The following is a 20,679-nucleotide window of genomic DNA, read 5'->3' as shown; positions in this document are numbered from 1 at the left end:
GGGGCTGGATGGTGAGGGTCTGCGCGAGGAGGAGGAGGTTTGGAGGAGGAGGGGCTGGAGGAGGAGGGTCTGCGCGAGGAGGAGGAAGGGTTGGAGGAGGAGGGGCTGGAGGAGGAGGGTCTGCGCGAGGAGGAGGAGGGGCTGGAGGAGGAGGAGGGGCTGGGAGCGGAGGAGGGAGGAGGGTTTGGAAGAGGAGAAGGGGCTGAGGAGGTACTGGAAGAGAAAGAGGAGCAGGAGCTGGAGGAAGACGTGGAAGAGGAGCTGGAGGAGGAGGAAGAGGAGGAGTGGGGACGCCCACAACCCTGTTAGTAAGACACTGCTGTACTGTATGGCCTTACCATCTTGGTGGTTTTCCAATTCTGCTTGTGTAGTTACTTTTGCCACTGCTGTTACTGTTTCTATTAGCATTCTTACTCCCAATAATGGATACGATTGTTTTTAATTAATTAAATGTCTGGGCATACTGTCTCAAAAATAGGTCTTCACTTTGGGAGGCCGAGACGGGTGGATCACGAGGTCAGGAGATCGAGACCATCCTGGCTAACACAGTGAAACCCCGTCTCTACTAAAAAATACAAAAAACTAGCCGGGTGAGTTGGCGGGCGCCTGTAGTCCCAGCTACTCGGGAGGCTGAGGCAGGAGAATGGCGTAAACCCGGGAGGCGGAGCTTGTAGTGAGCTGAGATCCGGCCACTGCACTCCAGCCCGGGTGACAGAGCGAGACTCCGTCTCAAAAAAAAAAAAAAAAAAAATAGGTCTTGAATTTCTCCATCTCACCCAACCAAGCCAGGCCTCTGTAGTGCTCATTTGGGCTCCTCAGCAGCCCCATGAACGCAAGATCTACTTCCTTTTTCACTCCACCTCCAATCATACTCCAATAACACTCTTAGTATCTACCCCTTTCCCCTAATTTTATGGTTTTCTCCAATGCCAATGAACAAAACTAGCATAATGGAGCCTGGTGTGGTGGCTTACCTCTGAGTCCCACCTACTTGGGAGGCTGAGGCAGGAGGATCCCTTGAGCCAGGAGTTCGAGGCTGCTGTGAGCCATAATCATGCCACTGCACTCCAACTGAGACCAAAGACCAAGACCCCATCACTAAAAAAAAGAAAAGAAAGAAAATGAGCATAGCAGACATCCAAGGAGGATGCTTAGTGTGAGCACTAAGCCCACAGTTGTGGAACGCACATTCTTTTTTTTTTTTTTTTTTTTTTAAGAGGGAATCTTGCTCTGTCACCCAGGCTGGAGTGCAGTAGTGCGATCTCAGCTCACTGCAACCTCCGCCCCCCAGGTTCAAGCGATTCTCCTGCCTCAGACTACAGGTGCCCGCCACCATGCCCAGCTAACTTTTGTATTTTTAGTAGAGACAGGGTTTCACCATATTGGCCAGGCTAGTCTCGAACTCCCGACCTTGTGATGTGTCTGCCTCGCACTTTCTTTACAAGTACCTACACAGGTCGTTTAGCAAAACTGATCGCGTGCTGGACCATAAATAAGTTTCAACAAATTTGAAAGCGTTTAAATCTTACGTGATTTCTCAGTCTTTCGACCTGGGAAAAGACAGCAACTGAAGATAAACTGCTTTCAAGAGACACAAGAACAAGCGTGTATACAAAGACCCATTGAACACTTTTGCCTCTATCTGTCGGGGTGTGGTTTTTCACACCTGTAATCCCAGCACTTTGGGAGGCCTAGGCGGGCAGATCACTTGAGGTCAGGAGTTCGAGACCAGCCTGGCCAACGTGATGAAACCCTGTCTCTACCAAAAATATAAAAAATTACTCCAGTTTGGTGGCAAGCGCTCATAATCCCAGCAAGCGTCCATAATCCCAGCTACTACTGAGGCAGGAGAATCTCTTGAACCCAGGCGACGGAGGCTGCAGTGAGCTGAGATTGTGCCATTGCACTCCAGCTTGGGTGACAGAGTGAGACCCCATCTCAAAAAATAAACAAAAAATTTGCCTCTGAGTTAATATGATTTGTTCTATGCCTTGAACTAAATAATTTGAATAGTTACCTGTAAGCTTCCTTTTCCTGTTGTTGTCAAAACTATATAGAACTCATATTTCTGTTCGAAACATTACTTATGTTTTGTTTTCCCGAGTCAAAAAACCGTTCTTCCTTTTGAGCTATTTTATAGCTACAACAATTAAGTAAAAAACGAAGATTACCCCCTCTTTCTACCTGATATCTCCAGAGTCTGAAAATGACTTAAAATCCCATTGGCCCCAATCTGATTTGATATCAAGCACCCTCCCTCTAGGCCCAGGGACGATTGCAGAAGAGGTAACTCATGAGATTGTAAGGGCTGGTTTCGAGGGATAAAATGTGTTCAGACCCTCTGAATCAAAGACGGTTCACAAATACCTAAATAGCTGATAGCTCAATACATAAAACTTAGGATAAGTCAATTCTGTAACCTCACTTTCTGGATTTTGGTTTTTGACTCAGCTCAATACATAAAACTTAGAGGTAAGTCAATTTTCCTTTTTTTTTTTTTTTTTTGAGACGGAGTCTCACGCTGTTGCCCAGGCTGGAGTGCAGTGGCGCGATCTCGGCTCACGGCAAGCTCCGCCTCCTGGGTTCACGCCATTCTCCTGCCTCAGCCTCCTGAGTAGCTAGGACTACAGGCGCCCGCCACCGCGCCCGGCTAATTTTTTGTATTTTTAGTAGAGACGGGGTTTCACTTGTGGTCTCGATCTCCTGACCTTGTGATCCGCCCGCCTCGGCCTCCCAAAGTGCTGGGATTACAGGCTTGAGCCACCGCGCCCGGCGTAAGTCAATTTTCTAACCTCACTTTTTGGATTTTGATTTTTGGCTCTTACACAAAAAGTTGGGGTTTTTGTGTTGTTGTTTTGTTTGTTTGTTTTGTTTTGTTTTGATTTTTTTGAGATGGAGTCTCGCTCTGTGGCCCAGACTGGACTCGGCTCACTGCGACCTCCACCTCCTGGGTTCAAGCAATTCTCTTGCCTCAGCCTCCCAAGTAGCTAGGGTCACAGGCATGTGCCACCATGCTGGTCAGGCTGGTCTCAAACTCCCGACCTTGTGATCCATCCGCCTGCGTGGTGGTGGGCACCTATAATCCCAGCTACTTGGGAGGCTGGAACAGGAGAATTGCTTGAACCCGGGAGGTGGAGTTTGCAATGAGCTGAGATCACGCCATTGCACTCCAGCCTGGGCGACAAGAGTGAAACTCTGTCTCAAAAAAAAAAAAAAAAAAAAAGGCTTTAAAAATTAAAAAAAACAAATAAATAAAATCCTAAGCCCCCCCCAATGGATTGAACAGACGTCCTCTTGGCTAAGGGGACCCCAGAGAAACCTGAAAAACAGCATTCCTGGCTGTGACAAGAAGGGAGGCTGGACATGCCTCATTCTTCCCTCTCCCTTTTGGAATTTAGGCACCACTGACCAGCATCATTAAAATAGAGGTCGTGACATTGACAAAACAGAGTTTTTGTTTTGTTTTGTTTTTTGAGACAGAGTCATGCTCTATTGCCAGGCTAGAGTGCAGTGGCATGACCTCGGCTCACTGCAACCTCTGCCTCCTGGGTTCAAGCAATTCTCCTGCCTCAGCCTCCCGAGTAGCTGGGAATACAGGCGCCCACCACCATGCCCAGCTAATTTTTGTATTTTTACTAGAGACGAGGTTTCACCATGTTGGCCAGGATAGTTTCAATCTCTTGACCTAGTGATCCACCTTTCTCAGCCTCCCAAAGCACTGGGATTACAGGCGTGAGCCACCACGCCCAGCCAAAACAGACTCTTTATGGCAACAAGATACTAAATTCTAACCAGACCCTTGTATAGCATCACATGACAGATAGCAGACCCTGAAGGAAAGGAAAATATTTTACCCCAAAATGTATTTCTTTTTTTTTTTTTTGAGATGGAGTCTCGCTGTGTCACCCAGGCTGGAGTGCAGTGGCATGATCTCGGCTCACTGCAATCTCCACCTCCCAGGTTCAAGCAATTCCCCTGCCTCAGCCTCCCGAGTAGCTGGGATTACAGGTGCATGCCTCCACACCCAGCTAATGTTTGTATTTTTAGTAGAGACGGGGTTTCACCATGTTGGTCAGGCTGATCCTGAACTCCTGACTTCAGGTGATCCACCAGCCTCAGCCTCCCAAAGTGCTGGGATTACAGGCGTGAGCCACCATGCCCAGCCCCCAAATATATTTCTTTGACTTATTTTGGAATGTCCCTGCAAAGCCGTCTTCTGTGGGGGAAATTTACATCTCTAAAGCATCTCCATTAGGAGCCTGGCCTTTCCTTTCTAGGCCTTTCCTGGATTTAGGAGAAATTAAATGAGAGTCTAATACACGGGGGTCCAATCTTTTTTTTTTTTTTTTTTTTGATACAGAGTCTCTGTCACCCAGGCTGGAGTGCAGTGGCGCGATCTCAGCTCACTGCAAGCTCTGCCTCCTGGGTTCACCCCATTCTCCTCCCTCAGCCTCCGGAGTAGCTGGGACTGCAGGTGCCTGCCACCACACCCAGCTAATTTTTAAAATTTTTTAGTAGAGACAGGGTTTCACCATGTTAGCCAGGATGGTCTTGATTTCCTGACTGTGATCTGCCCTCCTCGGCCTCCCAAAGTGCTGGGATTACAGGCATGAGCCACCACGCCCAGCCAGGGGGGTCCAATCTTATGGCATCCCTAGGCCACATTGGAAGAAGAATTATCGGCTGGGTGCGGTGGCTCACATGATTACTGTTTTCTGGACCATGGTCACTCATTGGCTCAGAATAAACTTTTTAAAATATTTTACAGCTTTTTTTTTTTTTTTATCAACAAGGTTGACACAAGGTTGCTTGATGGAAAATTAATCTACAGAATCAACTACTGTTCTAAATGACAGCAAAAAGCAGAAAACAAATTTTTTTTTTTTTTTTGAGACAGAGTCTCGCTTAGTCGCCCAGGCTGGAATGCAGTGGCGCGATCTCGGCTCACTGCAAGCTCTGCCTCCTGGGTTCACGCCATTCTCCTGCCTCAGCCTCCCGAGTAGCTGGGACTACAGGCGCCTGCCGCCTCGCCCGGCTAATTTTTTGCATTTTTAGTAGAGACGGGGTTTCACAGTGTTAGCCAGGATGGTCTCGATCTCCTGACCTTGTGATCCGCCCGCCTTGGCCTCCCAAAGTGCTGGGATTACAGGCGTGAGCCACCGCGCCCGGCCAGAAAACAAATTTTTAAAAGATACCATTTACAGGCCAGGCGTGGTGGCTCATGCCTGTAATCCCAGTACTTTGGGAGGCCAAGGCAGACAAATCACCTGAGGTCGGCAGTTCGAGACCAGCCTGACCAACATGGTGAAACCCCATCTCTACTAAATATAAAAAGTTAGCTGAGCATGGTGGTGCATGCCTGTAATTGCAGCTACTTGGGAGGCTGAGGCAGGAGAATCGCTTGAACCCAGGAGGAGGAGGTTGCAGTGAGCCAAGATTGCACCATTGTACTCCAGCCTGGGCAACAAGAGCAAAATTCTGTCTCAAAAAAAAAAAAAAAAAAAAAAAAGATTCCATTTACAATAATTTCAAAATAGATCAAATACCTAGAAATGGGGAGGGATGCCCCATTCTCCATGGTGTGGTTATTCCACATTGCCTGCCTGCGTCAAAACATCTCATGTACTCCATAAGTATATGTATCTACCATGTACCCACACAAATTAAAAATTAAAAAAATACCTAGGAATATTCAGGACTTCACAAGAACTTTAAATGGAGAAAGTTTATGAATTGAAAACCTCACTATTTAAATCTCACTATTTAAATTAAAAAGATAGATACGAACTACAGAAATCTGAGTAAAGTATGCACTTGAGTTAATAATGTATCAATATTGGTTCATTAATTGTCACAGACCACACCAAAGTAAGATGTCAACAATAGAGAAAATTGGTTTGGGGGCTATATGGATACTGTACCATGTTTGCAATTTTTCTGTAAAACAAACTCTTCTAAGATTTTTAAAGCTTATTAAAAATATACCTTTTAAGAGTGAAAAAGAAAGCCACAGAACGTGAGAAGAAATTTGCAATACATATGATTGATATGGAACTTACATTAGTCAGAGTCTATTTGGAAGAGAGAAACCACACCAATCATTTGAACAGGGAGAAATAAATATAAGGAATTGTTCGCTAAGTACAAAGTTGTTAAGTTCAGAAGAAAAAAATAACTCTAAAATATCCTAAAGGTAAAGGTAGCACCTGCAGGAAGCGACTACCACTGCCCCTAGGGATAAGGAACAAAGGGAAGAGGTTGGAATGATGAGAACCTAGATGCTTAGAGGAGGGACCCCATGGAGCTGCCAGAAGTGTCCAAACCAGAGTGACTCCATCTTGAATGAGAGGAAAATACAGTGAGACCTGCTGGGTCACATTCCCAGGAGGTGAAGCACTCTTATGGCTGAGGGAACAAGTTAATGATGCTTACTAACTAAACAGACCCAGTACTTTAGGAAACGCCGATGTCCCGATATCTCTTTTTTTTTTTTTTTTTTTTTTTTTGAGACAGAGTCTGGCTCTGTCGCCCAGGCTAGAGTACAGTGGCCGGATCTCAGCTCACTGCAAGCTCCGCCTCCCGGGTTCACACCAGTCTCCTGCCTCAGCCTCCCGAGTAGCTGGGACTACAGGCGCCCGCCACCTCACCCGGCTAGTTTTTTGTATTTTTTAGTAGAGACGGGGTTTCACTGTGTTAGCCAGGATGGTCTCGATCTCCTGACCTCGTGATCCGCCCGTCTCGGCCTCCCAAAGTGCTGGGATTACAGAATTGAGCCACTGTGCCCGGTCCCGATATCTTAAGAACAAAAACTTTCTTAATTTAAGAATAGGTTTCGACTGGGTGTGGTGGCTCAGACCTATAATCCCAGCACTTTGGGAGGCCAAGGCGTGTGCATCACCTGAATCCAGGAGGTTGAGACCAGCTTGGGTAACATGGTGCCATCTCTACCAAAAACCAAAATTAGCCAGGTGTTGTGGCACACACCTGTGGTCCCAGCTACTCAGGAGGCTGAGGTGGGCGGATCATTGAGCCTGGGAGTTTGAGGCTGCAGTGAGCCATGATCACGCCAGTGCACTCCAGCTTGGGGGAGGGGAGCAAGACCCCATCTTTTTTTTTTTTTTTTTTTTTTTGAGATGGAGTCTCGCTCTGTCACCCAGGCTGGAGTGCAGTGGCCGGATCTCAGCTCACTGCAAGCTCCGCCTCCCAGGTTCACGCCATTCTCCGGCCTCAGCCTCCCGAGTAGCTGGGACTACAGGCGCCCGCCACCTCGCCCGGCTAGTTTTTTGTATTTCTTAATAGAGACGGGGTTTCACTGTGTTAGCCAGGATGGTCTCGATCTCCTGACCTCGTGATCCGCCCGTCTCGGCCTCCCAAAGTGCTGGGATTACAGGCTTGAGCCACTGCGCCAGGCCTGACCCCATCTTAAAAAAAAAAAGGAATAGCTAGATCCAAACATACATGCACTTAACAGGTAAGGGAATCTACGGAGCTGTTAAAAACCTTGTTCCTGCAACCAGTCCCGAGACCATAGCATATCACAGTCCTGAGGCCACAGTGTATTATGCAGTGGGCATTGCCAGGGTTCCTGCACCAGCCAGCAGCATCTCGGCTGCTGAGGGTTCTTTAGCCAGCAGGCTGACTTACGCCTTCGTTCCCCAGGGGCATGAACCCGCGATTACCCTGCCCTTTATATGTTTGTGTTCAGTTGCTGTAGCTTTCTACTGGCCTCTACTGTTGGGTAGAAATGCTAAAACACACGTCAGAAAATCCCCTGGGCTCCCGCATATCCTGAGCCTCAGTGTAGAGCCGCGACTCCCTTTGAACTTGGCATTAGGCATCAATCATCCCAGCTGGTAAAGACACATACTTCTTGGTTTTGTTTTGTTTTTGAGACAGGGTCTTGCTTTGTTGCCCAGGCTGGAGTACAGTGGTTCAATCACAACTCACTGCTGCTTCCACCTCCTGGGCTCAGATGATCCTCCTGCCTCAGCCTCCCTAGTAGCTGGGACTGCAGGCGTGCACCACCATACCCAGCAATTTTTTATTTAATTTTGTTTTTGTAGTGACAGGGTTTGTCCATGTTGCCCAGGTTGGTCTCGAACTCCTGGACTCAAGCAATCTTCCTGCCCTGGCCTCCCAAAGTGTTGGGATTATAGGCGTGAGCCACCGTGCCTGGCCCTGCTTATCGGTGTTTTGATGCAGTGGAATGAGGACACCAAGTTGCCAGGTGGTAGTGTCATTTTCCAAATCAGAGGAACCATCCTTGAATTCCTTGGTGGAGGAAAAGAGGCTGATGGTATCTGCAGAGGGGGCAGCTATGGAAATCTGAGCCCCTCTGAAGCGAACTGGCCTCAGAGACACTGGCCCAGCACAGCAGTCCCCACAGCCATCCATCTGGTACTTGGTCCCAGAACTGCCAGACACCTTGATCCCAATCCATTCCTTTCCAAATCCTGAACCATCCAGCCAGACATTTGCAACTGCTCAAGAGTCAGTGTGGATGCATGCAGGCAATACTATCCAGGGATTAGGAAGAAGTGAAGGGCTGGAACACACCAGTGAACCTGAGAACAGTGTACACAAAGTACGTAGATTGTATGACTCCGTTTCCGTGAACTGTCTGGAGCAGGCACATTCGGAGAGACAGGCAGTGGATTTGCGGTTGCCAGAGGCTGGGGTTGGGTGGGGTGGGGGAGAATGGAGAGTCATGGCTAATAGGAACGGGGTTTCTTTTAGACAGATGAAAATCTGCTAAACTTCGATTGGGTGATGGTTGCACAGGTCTGTGAATATACTAGGAAGCTTTGGATTATACAGTTTAAATAAGTGAATCTTATGGTATGTGAATTATATCTCAATAAGGCAGTTTTTGGTTTGTTGTTTTGTTTTTGTTTTTGCTTTTGAGTTTCCTTTATGTTGCCCAGGTTGGAGTGCAATGGCACAATCTCGGCTCACTGCAGCCTCCACCTGCCAGATTCAAGCAATTCTCCTGCTTCGGCCTCCTGAGTATCTGGGATTACAGGCACGTGCCAGTACGCCCAGCAAATTTGCTGGCCAGGCTGGTCTTGAACTCCTGACCTCAGGTGACCCACCCACCTCGGCTTCCCAAAGTGCTGGGATTACAGGCGTGAGCCACCGCGCCCGGCCAATAAAGCAGTTTTTAAAAAGTTAATCGTGACTTGCTCAAGGCTCTCAGCAAAAATTGTGGAGCAAGGAACTCCCAATTCTGCCCCTTCATAAAGGCACATTTAAAAATGCGCAAAAATCGTCAGAGTAAAATTTTTTTGGCAGCTCAGGAAATTCACAGGAATGACTGTTCCACCTGAGGAACAGTGATTCAGAAAGAATGGCTGATGGTCATTAGGAACAGTGAACTTGATGGCTTTTTCATTGATCCCAGTCACTTACCCCACTTCCTACAAAGATTTTGAGAGAATTGGACTAGGATCAACACAGCCAGGTTGGCCCCAATGGGATAGAGAAGGCACGGAATGAAAAGAGACCTTTTCCCTCCAAGCTTCTAAGGCAGGGATGAGGTTAGGCTCAACAACAAACACAACACAGCCCTCCGATACCACTCGACGCCATGTTGTGCGGGACACCGTGTCACAGTTACAGGAAGGAAAAATAATTCGTGCCAAGAGCCATGAGGAATCATTCCTGGAGCCTGCACGAAGGAAGTGGCAAAGTGCCCCGCTGGCTTTGAGAAAAGATGGACTTGGGGGGCTGCTGTGCACTCCCCTGGGCCTGTATTCCCACTCTTCGAACTGGAGGGTCTACAGCAGCCTGTCCTGTGTCCACTGGGTGTGTAGTCACTGGGTGTGGGGCAGACAGTCGGCCTCTTAGTCTTCGGTCCGCAATGGAGAGGAACTGTAACCGGTAAACTGCACTGAGGCCTCTCATTTGCACCTGGACCTCATTACGTCACCAGAGCAGGAGGCCGTGATAGATGCGGCTTTGCGGGGAGCAGTGAGTGTACTCTGCATGTGCAAGGAATATAAACAATTCATGGCTAGAGGATGGACTGCTTTGGATTTAAACACGCCAAATGCCTTGACACTTCTCTCGTCAAAACTGCAGCCTAAGCCAAGGGCGGTATTGCACACCTGTAGTCCTGGCTACTCAGGAGGCTGAGGCAGGAGGACCACCTGGAGGTCAAGGCCTGGGAGTCAAGTTTTCAGGGAGCTATGATGACACCACCGTACTCCAGCCTGGGGGACAGAGTGAGACCCTATCTCCAAACAAATACAAAACAGGCTGGGTGTGGTGGCTTGGGAGGTCGAGGTGGGTGGATCACTGAGGTCAGGAGTTTGAGACCAGCCTGGCCAACACGGTGAAACCCCGTCTCTACTAAAATTACAAAAATTAGCCGGGTGTGGTGGCGGGCGCCTGTAATCCCAGCTACTCAGGAGGCTGAGGTAGGAGGATTGCTTGAACCTGGGAGGCAGAGGTTGCAGTGAGCTGAGATCGCACCACTGCACTCCAGCCTGGGCAACAGAGCGAGACTCTATCTCAAAAAAAAAAAAAAAAAAAAAAATTGCAGCCTAAGCCTTCTCCTCTTGAATGTGTGCTATTCGGAGTGACTCCTTTCTTTTTTTCTTTTCTTTTTTAGGGGACAGGGTCTCGTTCTGTCACCCAAGCTGGAGTGCAGTGGTGCAATCACAGCTCACTGCAGTCTCAACCTCCTCAGCTCAAGTGAGCCTCAGCCTCCCAAAGTGCTTGGGTAACAGGTGTGCACCCCTGCGCCTGGCCCTTTCGTGAGTCCTTTCTAAGAAGTAGTATGTGGCAACAGCAGCACCGTCTGGTTTCTGTGGCTGGGTGGTGGCCTCCATCCGGCTGTCTTGGCCTCGGGACGCTTGCAGGGGCTTCTGGACTGGCTTGTGTTCCCTGTTGCTCTCCAGGCTCCATGGCTCCTGCCCATTTCCAAGCCTGGGCTTGTGAGCTTCCTAGAGATACCATGAGCTACTGATATTCTTTCCTCATCTGTTCGTAGGGGGTTGGATCCTTTGACTCGCAGGTAAGAGCTCCGTGTTGGCTTTCTGGGGCTACGTAACAAATGTCGGCCGGGCGCGGTGGCTCAAGCCTGTAATCCCAGCACTTTGGGAGGCCGAGACGGGTGGATCACGAGGTCAAGAGATCGAGACCATCCTGGCTAACACGGTGAAACCCCGTCTCTACTAAAAAATACAAAAAACTAGCTGGGCAAGGTGGCGGGCGCCTGTAATCCCAGCTACTCGGGAGGCTGAGGCAGGAGAATGGCGTAAACCCAGGAGGCGGAGCTTGCAGTGAGCTGAGATCCAGCCACTGCACCCCAGCCTGGGCGACAGAGCCAGACTCCGTCTCAAAAAAAAAAAAAAAAATGTCACAAACTTGGTGACTTCCAGTGACATATTTATTCTCCCATTCTGGCAGTCAAAAGCTTGGAATTAAGGGGTTGGCAGGGCTCCCCCGACTCCAGAGGCTCTGGGGGTATTTTGTTCCGTGCCTCTCTCTTGGCTTCAGGAGGCTGCCAGCAATGTTTGGCCTTCCTTGGCATCACTCCAGTCTCTGCCTCTGTGGTCACTGAGCATCCCTCTCTTCTGTCTGTCTCTCCTCTGTTTATCTCTAACAAGGACACATCATTGGATTTAGGGCCTACTCAGATAATCAGGGATGATATACTTAGTTAGTTACATCTGCAAGGACCCTTTATCTAAACAAGGTCACACGAACAGGTTTCAGGGATGTGATGTGGACGTATATTTTGGGAGTCCACCATTCAACCCACCGCAAACCCTAATGCAGAAATTGGTGCAGAAAAAAATGGGGAGAATCTGGGATTGTCTATCTGGCCAGGCTGTGGCAAAAAGCAACGAAGATACTGCTTGTCTCAGGGAATGGGACGAAGGGTGGTCTCCTGGGGTCCCCTGGGAGGAGGAGCCCAGTGAAAGTCTCTGGGGTTCCAGATGGCGCCCCAAAAAGAATTCAATGGCCATGTCTATGGTGTGGGATACTTTTGAAACAGCTCTTCAAGAATGAGAATAAGTCCAGATGCCATGGCTCATGCCTGTAATCCCAGCATTTTGGGAAGCCATGGTGAGCATATGGCTTGAGCCCAGAAGTTCAAGACCAGCCTGGGAACATGGCAAAACCCTGTCTCTACAAAATCCAAGTACCAAAACCAAAAACAAAACCTAAAAAAATAGCTGAGTGTGCCGGTAGTCCCAACTACTAGGGAGGCTGAGGTAGGAGGATTGCTTGAGCCCAGGAGGCCAAGGCTGCAGTGAGTTGTGATCATGCCACTGCACTCCAGCCTGGGCAACAGAGTGAGTCCCTGTCTTAAAAAAAAAAAAAAAAAAGCCCGGGCGCAGTGACTCACGCCTGTAATCCCAGCACTTTGGGAGGCTGAGGCAGGAGAATCACTTGAACCCAGGAGGCAGAAGTTGCAGTGAGCTGAGATCCTGCTACTGCACTCCAGCCTGGGCAACAGAGCAAGACTCTGTCTCAAAAAAAAAAAAAAAAAAAAAGAAAGAAAGAAAAAGAAAAAGAAAGAAAAGAAAAGCTATGATTCCTAAATTTTAGTTTAGAGAACAGACCAATAGCCCAAGGTGCTGTCTGCCTGAAGCTGACCTGTGGCACTGCATCTAGGAAGGGGCCTCGGGCAGCTTCCAGCAAGGGGCCCAGGCCAGCCTCTAACAGGCTCAGAGGTTTCTTTTTTTTTCTCTTTTCTTTTTTTTTTGAGACAGAGTCTCCCTCTATCACCTAGGCTAGAGTGCAGTGGTCCATCTTGGCTCACTGCAACTTCTGCCTCCCAGGTTCAAGCGATTCTCCTGCCTCAGTCTCCCAGGTAGCTGGGACTACAGGCGGGCACCACCACGCCCAGGTATTTTTTTTTTTTTTGGTAGTTTTAGTAGAGACGGGGTTTCACCATGTTGGCCAGGCTGGTCTCAAACTCCTGACCTCAGGTGATCTGCCCGCCTGGCTTCCCAAAGTGTTGGGATTACAGGTGTGAGCCCCTACACTGGGCCAGGCCCAGAGGTTTCAGAGGGGTCGTAAGGAGTATGACTTTCAGGTGTGTTGCCTTAGGTGTCCCTGACCTGAGTCTGTGGCCACACTGGGTCCCAGTCAGGGTCCTGCTGTTGACCAAGAAGACTTGCTAAGCTTGTGCATCTGCTCTTCTCTGGAGCTCCTCAGCTCGGGCTGGGCCGGATCTCAGCTTTTTCTCTCTGGCAGCCACCAGAGCTGAAAGCTTCTTTTTTTTTTTTTTTTTTTTTTTTTTTTTTTGAGACGGAGTCTTGCTCTGTGGCCCAGGCTGGAGTGCCGTGGCCGGATCTCAGCTCACTGCAAGCTCCGCCTCCCAGGTTCACGCCATTCTCCCGCCTCAGCCTCCCGAGTAGCTGGGACTACAGGCGCCCGCCACTTCGCCTGGCTAGTTTTTTGTATTTTTTAGTGGAGACGGGGTTTCACCGTGTTAGCCAGGATGGTCTCGATCTCCTGACCTCGTGATCCACCCGTCTCGGCCTCCCAAAGTGCTGGGATTACAGGCGTGAGCCACCGCGCCCGGCCTGAAAGCCTCTTTACAGAAGCTGCCAAAGAGGTCCTCTGGCTTTCCTGCCTCCCCTGAAAGGCTGATGAATGGCCCTCAGCTGCTCGCTGGCTTTCCTCAGTGCATTCAGGGCTCCCTGCAACAGCCATCCACGGCCACTCGTCTAAGGATGAACCCCCACTGCTCGAAAGTCTGAGGCGTCGCACCCGCCAGTATGTTCCCTCCCATGGGCATCTCATCCCAGCTCTCCACTGGGGAAGGTTTTAATGATTGCTCCCTTGTGCTAGGGACTCTCAGTGCCCACCTGCCCTCGGCAATGGGGTTCCTTAAGGTGATCCAGCCCGTAATAGCATGCAGGGGTCAGCGTCCTTGGGTTCCTCCAGGCACCAAGTGGTGGGAGGAGAGGGGAGGGGGCAGGACGCCACTGGCTCTTGGGGCATAGCAGGGTCCATTCCACCTGGAGAAGAGGCGGTGGGGCCACGAAGCCAGCAGTTGCCTCCTGGGGCGCGGCTGACAGCGCGGCTTGACCCTCTCGGGCCACGGTAGCAGGAGGGCGGGGACACAGTTGGGCGTGGGTATGTGGGGATGGCGGCCATTGACAAAGGCCTGTTCCAAGCACAATAACAGCATCAGTGATCAGCACCTGGGTAGAAAGCTGGCCGGGTTCATGACGCTCTGGGATGCCGAGGCGGACAGATCATGACAACCGTGACCTGTGTTTTGGCTCTGCAGGGACAGAGAAGGGAAACCGTGGGTGGGGGGAGGAAAAATAATAACGCAGTGCCTGGTGCGACTCAAGTTAAATGTTCCGCAGGAGGACACGCCTGTCTTGGTGCATGTGCCTGTCGCCGTGGGACGGCCCCATGTCCAGGTGGCAGTGGAGAGGGTGTGAGCAGAGGTCTCAGAGTGGCCACCTCCAAGCTCACGTCTGAGGCAGCCGGGCCTGGGAGGAGCCAGGCCAGCTGGGCCGCACTCTGGGCCAAAGGTTCCTGGCGACAGACACAGAGGGAAACTGTCCAGGCTGCAGATGACATGCAGGGGCTGAACATCCACCTCCCCATTGCCCGCCCTCTTCGTGGCAGGGGCGCTGAGACCCTGGGCGGCCCCACCGGTGTTTGAGAGAAGTGGGTCCACCCTCTGCCGAGTAAGCCTAAGCCCGTGGGAGCTTGGACCATTCAGGGAAGTGGAGATGGCTATGGGAGGGACTTCCTAGCGTCATGGCAGGCGAGCATGGAGCTCCGAACTAGGACCCTGGAGGCGACTGTATGGGCCCTGAGCCGGGATTGGGTCAGCTGTCCTCAGCGCTGGGCATGCAGCCATCTCAGGGCCCTGGGTACCTGCTGTGCCCATTTCACCCAGAGGCCAGAGGTTTGACTGGCCTGCCCAGGACCTCAGAGTGACTGGGTGGAGCCCCCACTTGGGGAAGCCCCCAGCTCTCCTACAGTCAGCCCCGAGCATGTGTGAGAGGCTGGGGAGGCCAGACCTTGGGGTTCTTCTCAAGGGGTTTCCAGTCTCAGGAGGCAATTCTTACCGGCCCCTCCCATCCTGGATGTGCCACAGCCACCACTGGGGTCTGAGATCAACATCTCCAGCCTGAGCCCACCCCGGGCCTCACAGAAGCTGCAATTGGACCTTCAAATTCTTCCACAGGATGCAGCCAAGAAATTCACCATGGCCCCAGCAGCAAAACTCACTCCTTTGGAGCCAGGCTGAGCCTGGGGACCCTGGGAGGACACTTGCCTTGGGGACCTCTGCCAGGTTCAGCACAATTGCCACACACCATCAGCATGAAGCTCGGGGTGTGCAGTGGGATAGGAGGGGGCTCAGGGCATCTGCAGGTGTCTAACTCTGCTCAGAAACAACACAGCACCCTCTAGGACCCCTGGGACCTCCCTAGCAGACAAGAGGCCAGGGCGGCAGCCTCTGTTTCTCAGACACATCTGACACCTCCCTCCTGACACTGTGACAATCCTAGACTGACTCTGCATCTCCCCAGGCCTTGCACAGGGTGGATGGATGGATAAATGTACAGATGGATGGATGGATGGATGGATGGATGTACAGATGGATGGTGGATGGATAGATGGGTAGATGGATAGACACATGGGTGGATGGGTAGATGGGTGGATAAATGGGTGGATGAATGGATGGATGATGGATGGATGAGTGGATGGGTAGGGGGTGGATGGATAGATGGAGGGCTGGGTGGATGGATGGGTGGGAGGATGGAATGATGGATGGGCAGATGGGTAGAGGGATGGATGGATGGGTGGATGGATGGGTGGATGGGTAGATGGATGGGTAGGTGGATGGATGGATGGATGGGAGAATGAACTCATTCTGGTTGAACTCCCACCAGTTGTGCTCAGAAACAACACAGCGCCCTCCGGGACCTCTGAGACCTCCCCAGGAGGCAAGAGGCCACGGTGGCAGCCTCTGTGGCCCAGAGACATGCTAGACCCTGTTCTGGGTGCTGGGAAGACACAAAGGAGGTAAACCCACAGGCCAAGCCCACAGGAGACCACCCCACACCCAGGTAGACATTGCAGGACCTCTAAGCAAGGTACAGAGAGCACTGGGGAGGCCAGGAGATGGTCCCTGAGGGAAAAGATGGCTGAGCTGTGTTTTAGGAGACATATACATTTCCTGGGGGACCAGCCTCCCATGGGCCCACTGCTGGGCAAAGCCAGACACAGCTGGGTGTGAAGAGAATTTCAAGAGCAAGAGGAGTGTAGAATTTGGGGTGGGTCTAGAGAGTGGCATAAATTAGAGAGGGCTGTGAGGGGTGCAGAGGGCCTGGAGAATCATGACCAGGAGGCTGGATGTGCTCAGAGGGCAGGGGGGCCCAAGATTGTTGTTTTGTTTTGAAATATAGCAAGCAGCTTTATTGAAATATAATTCGCATACTGTACAATCCACCTATACAATTCAGTGTACAATTCAGCGGTTCTTTGTATATTCATAGAGTTGTGCAGCCATCGCCACCATCAATTTTATAACATTTTCATCACTCCCCAACCCTTGTACCCATGAGCAGTTACTCCCCATCCCCACCTCCTGGCAGCCCCTCCCACCCCCTAGCCCCTCACAATCTACTTTCTGTCTCTCTGGATTTGCCTGTTCTGGACATTTCATAGAAATGGAATCATACAACGTGTAGCCTTTGTGTCTGGCTTCTTTCACTGAACACAAAATTTCGAATGCATCCATGTTGTAGCATGGATCAGAAAACTTCATTCGTTTTTAAGGCTGAGTAACATTCCATCATATGTTTATCTATGTTTTGTTTTTTGTTTGCTTTCTTTTCACTCTTGTTGCCAGGCTGGAGTACAGTGGTGCGATCTCGGCTTACTGCAACCTCTGCCTCCCAGGTTCAAGCAATTCTCCTGCCTCAGCCTCCCAAGTAGCTAGGATTACAGGTGACTGCCACCATGCCTGGCTAATGATTATTGTTTTGTTTGTGTGTGTGTGTGTGTATTTTTAGTACAGATGGGGTTTCACCATGTTGGCCAGGCTGGTCTTGAACTCCTGACCTCAGGTGATCCACCCGCTTCGGCCTCCCAAAGTGCTGGGATTATAGGCGTGAGCCACTGCGCCCGGCCTCTTGTTTTGTTTTGTTGGACTTTTGGGTTGTTTCAGCATTTTGGCTGTTTTGAACAATGCTGCTATAAATACAGGTGTGCAAGGTTTTATGTAGACACAAAGGTGGGCTTTGAGCAGCAGGGGACATGATCAGATTTAAAGGGGTCATTCTTCCTGCAGGTGGGGATGGGGGTCAGATGGAGAAAAGAGCCCAGAAAGGCTTGGCCAATTCTTGGGGAAGTATCACCCCACACTTTCTCCCCAGTTCCCAGCATACACACGTGCACGTGCACATGTATGTGTGTACATCTGAGCAGCCTCCAAGACCTCCTTTTGTTGAGTCTCCCAGAGACAGGCAAAGCTGGCCCAGGTCTGAGCTGATGGAGGAGAAGAGTCTCTTGAGTAGAGATCCTTGAGTTCTTGTATTGATATAGGGGTCAGCCTCAGTGCAGAACTGTTTACATCCCTGCTCTCCCAGAACCCCCATGGCCACGGGTGGGGCAGATTGCAATATGGCCACTCATGGGAGAGGAGACAGAAGGTCATGCTGGTGTGGGCAGAGCCAGGCTTCAGGCAGGCAGACCTAAGCCCAAGTTCAAGACATCAGTGGCCACCAGGCATGTGTGGCTTCTGAGCTCTTGTAATGAGGCTTGTCTGACTGAGGAACTGAACCTTTATCTAATTTGTTTTTTGTTTTTTCAGACAGGGTCTTGCTCTGTCTCCCAGGTGAAAGTGCAGTGATATAAACATTGCTTGCTGCAGCCTCGACCTCCTGGGCTCAAACGATCCTCCCCCCTCAGCCTCCTGAGTAGCTGGGACCACAGGTGTGTGCCACCATGCTTGGCTAATTTAAAACAAAAAAATTGTAGAAATGGGGTCTCACTGTGTTGCCCATGCTGGGCTCAAACTCCTGGCCTCAAGCAATCCTGCCTCAGCCTCCCAAAGTGCTGAGATTACAGGTGTGAGCCACTATGCCTGGCCTATAATTTTAATTAATTTAAAAATTGATACTCAATTCCATTTTTGGCAAACTTCTAAGTTTATCTGAAACAATTCGGGTATGCAAATCTACTTTTTCAGCTGTGAATTCTGTGAAACCTAAATACATATCAAATGGATCTGATGAAAATTTAGGGTTCAAACTGAAATATGCTATCAGAGCAAACCACATGCTGGATTTTGAAACTTGGTGAGAAAAAAGAAGGTCAAACGTCTCTCTAATAAGTTTCTACATTGATTACGTATTGAAATGATAATATTTCAAATATACTGGGTCAAATACAGTGTATTACTAAAGTTGATTCCACTTACAATGAATTATTTGTCAGCCATGAATAGGAATGAAGTCCTTCCTGGTGCACGTTCGTGGTGAATGGGGAAGTTGGCATCGAGCTGGAGGGAAGAAGCCAGGCACAAAAGGCCACACGTTGGCTGATTTCACTGAGATGAATTGTCCCGAATAGGCAAATCCATAGAGACAGGAAGCAGCTTAGTGGTTGCCATGGCTGAGGGTGGGCAGGGTTGAGGAGGGCAGCTAAGGGATACGGGGTCTCTTTTGGGGGTGGCAGAAATGGCCCAGAGTTGGATTACGTGAACTGTGGTCTGGCAGGGGTGCTGTCTAGCAGGGTAGGGGTGGCCATGTCTCCTTGGCAGTGTCCTTACTGCCCCTCAGGAGGTGCTGTGGCTAGAGGACAGCTGGAGGGGCCCAGGACAGGGTGGCATTGAACTCCATTAAGGGCATGGGCAGGCTCAAAGCCCGGTGTCCCTTGGGCGTGTCTTCCTAACACCAGGGTGTGCTGCCTCCCTTTCAATAAGAGCCAAAGCTTCCAGAGTTCGGCAGGCTGAGCCTGCCAAGGAACACATTGGGGAGGCTCCCCAGCCTCCCCCTCGCATCACATAACTCATAACCCATGCCCATAACTCACAGCCGGTCATGTGGGGCTTGGCTCATCCTCCTAGCTGGACTGGGCCTCGCCTTCCTCTCTAGCATTGGGTTGGCCGGCTGGGCTGTGATGAGAGGGCTCCGGCAGAGATCCCAAGTCCACCCAACACGCTGCCCAGCCTCCAGCCTACACGTGCATGAAGTCCATTCACGTTCACAGAGGGAAGACTGTTCTACCCTTCCTTAAAGCCTTGATTAGGTGACCCTGAACTCATGAGCTCAAAGACTCAAGGCAGTGCTCACCGAAAACTTCCCCTGGTCTCCTAAATAGTCACTAGAAGGTGTCCAAACAATGGCCATTTGGCAGTAAGATTTCAGAGATTTCAGGTTAGGGTACGTTCCATGGATTATGGTATTTGACTTAATTTTGAAAGTTGAACAAGAAGTAAAAAAAATCTATATTTTGCCCTTTCAAACAAAATCTAAAAGCCCCCACCCAATAATTCAGTCAGGCATACTCTGACTCGATGGTGGGCCAGATGGTCTTTTTCTACACCTATAATTTCCCAGGAAATTGTGACAGCTGAATTTGCATGATGTAGCTACAAATGGAATTTGCACAATGTGTGCATTCATGTGGTTTGGACATGAGAATAATTCCTTTATCCCGTGGTCTTGGGAAGAGTCAAAACATTCACTTGCCCTTCCTCATGAACAAAGCCAGTGCTCAGTCAGTATTCTCTATATGGAGGATGGAAGGATGGGTGGAGGGATGTGAGAGGGACACACAGAGGCACGAACACAGGGATGAGTGGAGGGATGGATGGGGGAGGGGTGGAGGGATGAATTTAATGGATGGAGGGATGAATAGAGAGATGGATGGGTGAATGGATGGAGGGATGGCTGGAGGAATGGATGGCTGGAAGAATGGGTGGAGGGATAGATGGAGGAAGGGATGAATGGAGGGGTGGGTTGAGGGACGGATGGGAGAGTAATGGATGGAGAGATGGGTTGAGGGATGGGAGAAGGATAGAGGGATATAGGAGGGATGGGTGGAAGAATTAATGGAAGGATGGGTGGAGGGATGGATGGAGGGAGGGATAGATGGAGGGAAGAGTGGAGGAATGGGTTGGTGGAAGGGTGGAGGGATGGGTGGAAGGATGAGTAGAGGGATGGATGGAGGGAGGGATGGATGGAGGGAGGGATAGGTGGAAGAATGGATGGAAGGATGGGTTGAGGGATAGATGGGGAGGGATGGAAGGATGTAGGAGAGATGGGTGGAGGGATTGGTGGAGGGAGAGATGGATGGAGGGAGGGATGGATGGAGGGAGGAATGGATAGAGGGAGGGATGGGTGGAGGGATGTGGGATGGATGGAGGGAGGGATGGGCGGAGGGATGTGGGATGGATGGAAGGATGGATGGAGGGATGGGCGGAGGAATGTGGGAGGGATGGATGGAGGAATGGGTGGAAGAATGTGGGAGGGATGGATGGAAGGAGAGATGGATGGAGGGATGAGTGGGGGAATGTGGCATGGATGGAAGGATGGGTTGAGAGATGGATGAATGGAAGAGTGGATAACAAGATATGGGATGGATGGAGGGACAGGTGGAGGGGTGATGGACAGACTCCAACCTTGGGTGGAGCTCCTTTGAAGAAGCTTCAATCTATCCCTGGGATGCTGGCTGTGG

General features: G+C 50.3%; 1 long non-coding RNA gene across 2 annotated transcripts; it reads left to right on the top strand.

Annotated features, from left to right (window-relative positions):
- Positions 1-124: 124 nt before the first annotated feature.
- On the top strand, positions 125-19,788 carry LOC126937148 (uncharacterized). 2 transcript variants are annotated; one of them, XR_007719645.1, is made up of 4 exons: positions 125-304; positions 10,613-11,017; positions 14,340-16,944; positions 17,810-19,788. It is a non-coding gene; the product is annotated as an uncharacterized LOC126937148 (long non-coding RNA). The 2 variants fall into 2 exon arrangements; XR_007719646.1 differs by having other exon boundaries at positions 16,847-16,944; positions 17,810-18,670.
- The last annotated feature ends 891 nt before the right edge of the window (positions 19,789-20,679 follow it).

The sequence above is a fragment of the Macaca thibetana genome, chromosome 15, assembly GCF_024542745.1.
Source record: "Macaca thibetana thibetana isolate TM-01 chromosome 15, ASM2454274v1, whole genome shotgun sequence".
Taxonomy (NCBI): Eukaryota; Metazoa; Chordata; class Mammalia; order Primates; family Cercopithecidae; genus Macaca; species Macaca thibetana.
This window is presented reverse-complemented; position numbering and strand designations above follow the sequence as displayed.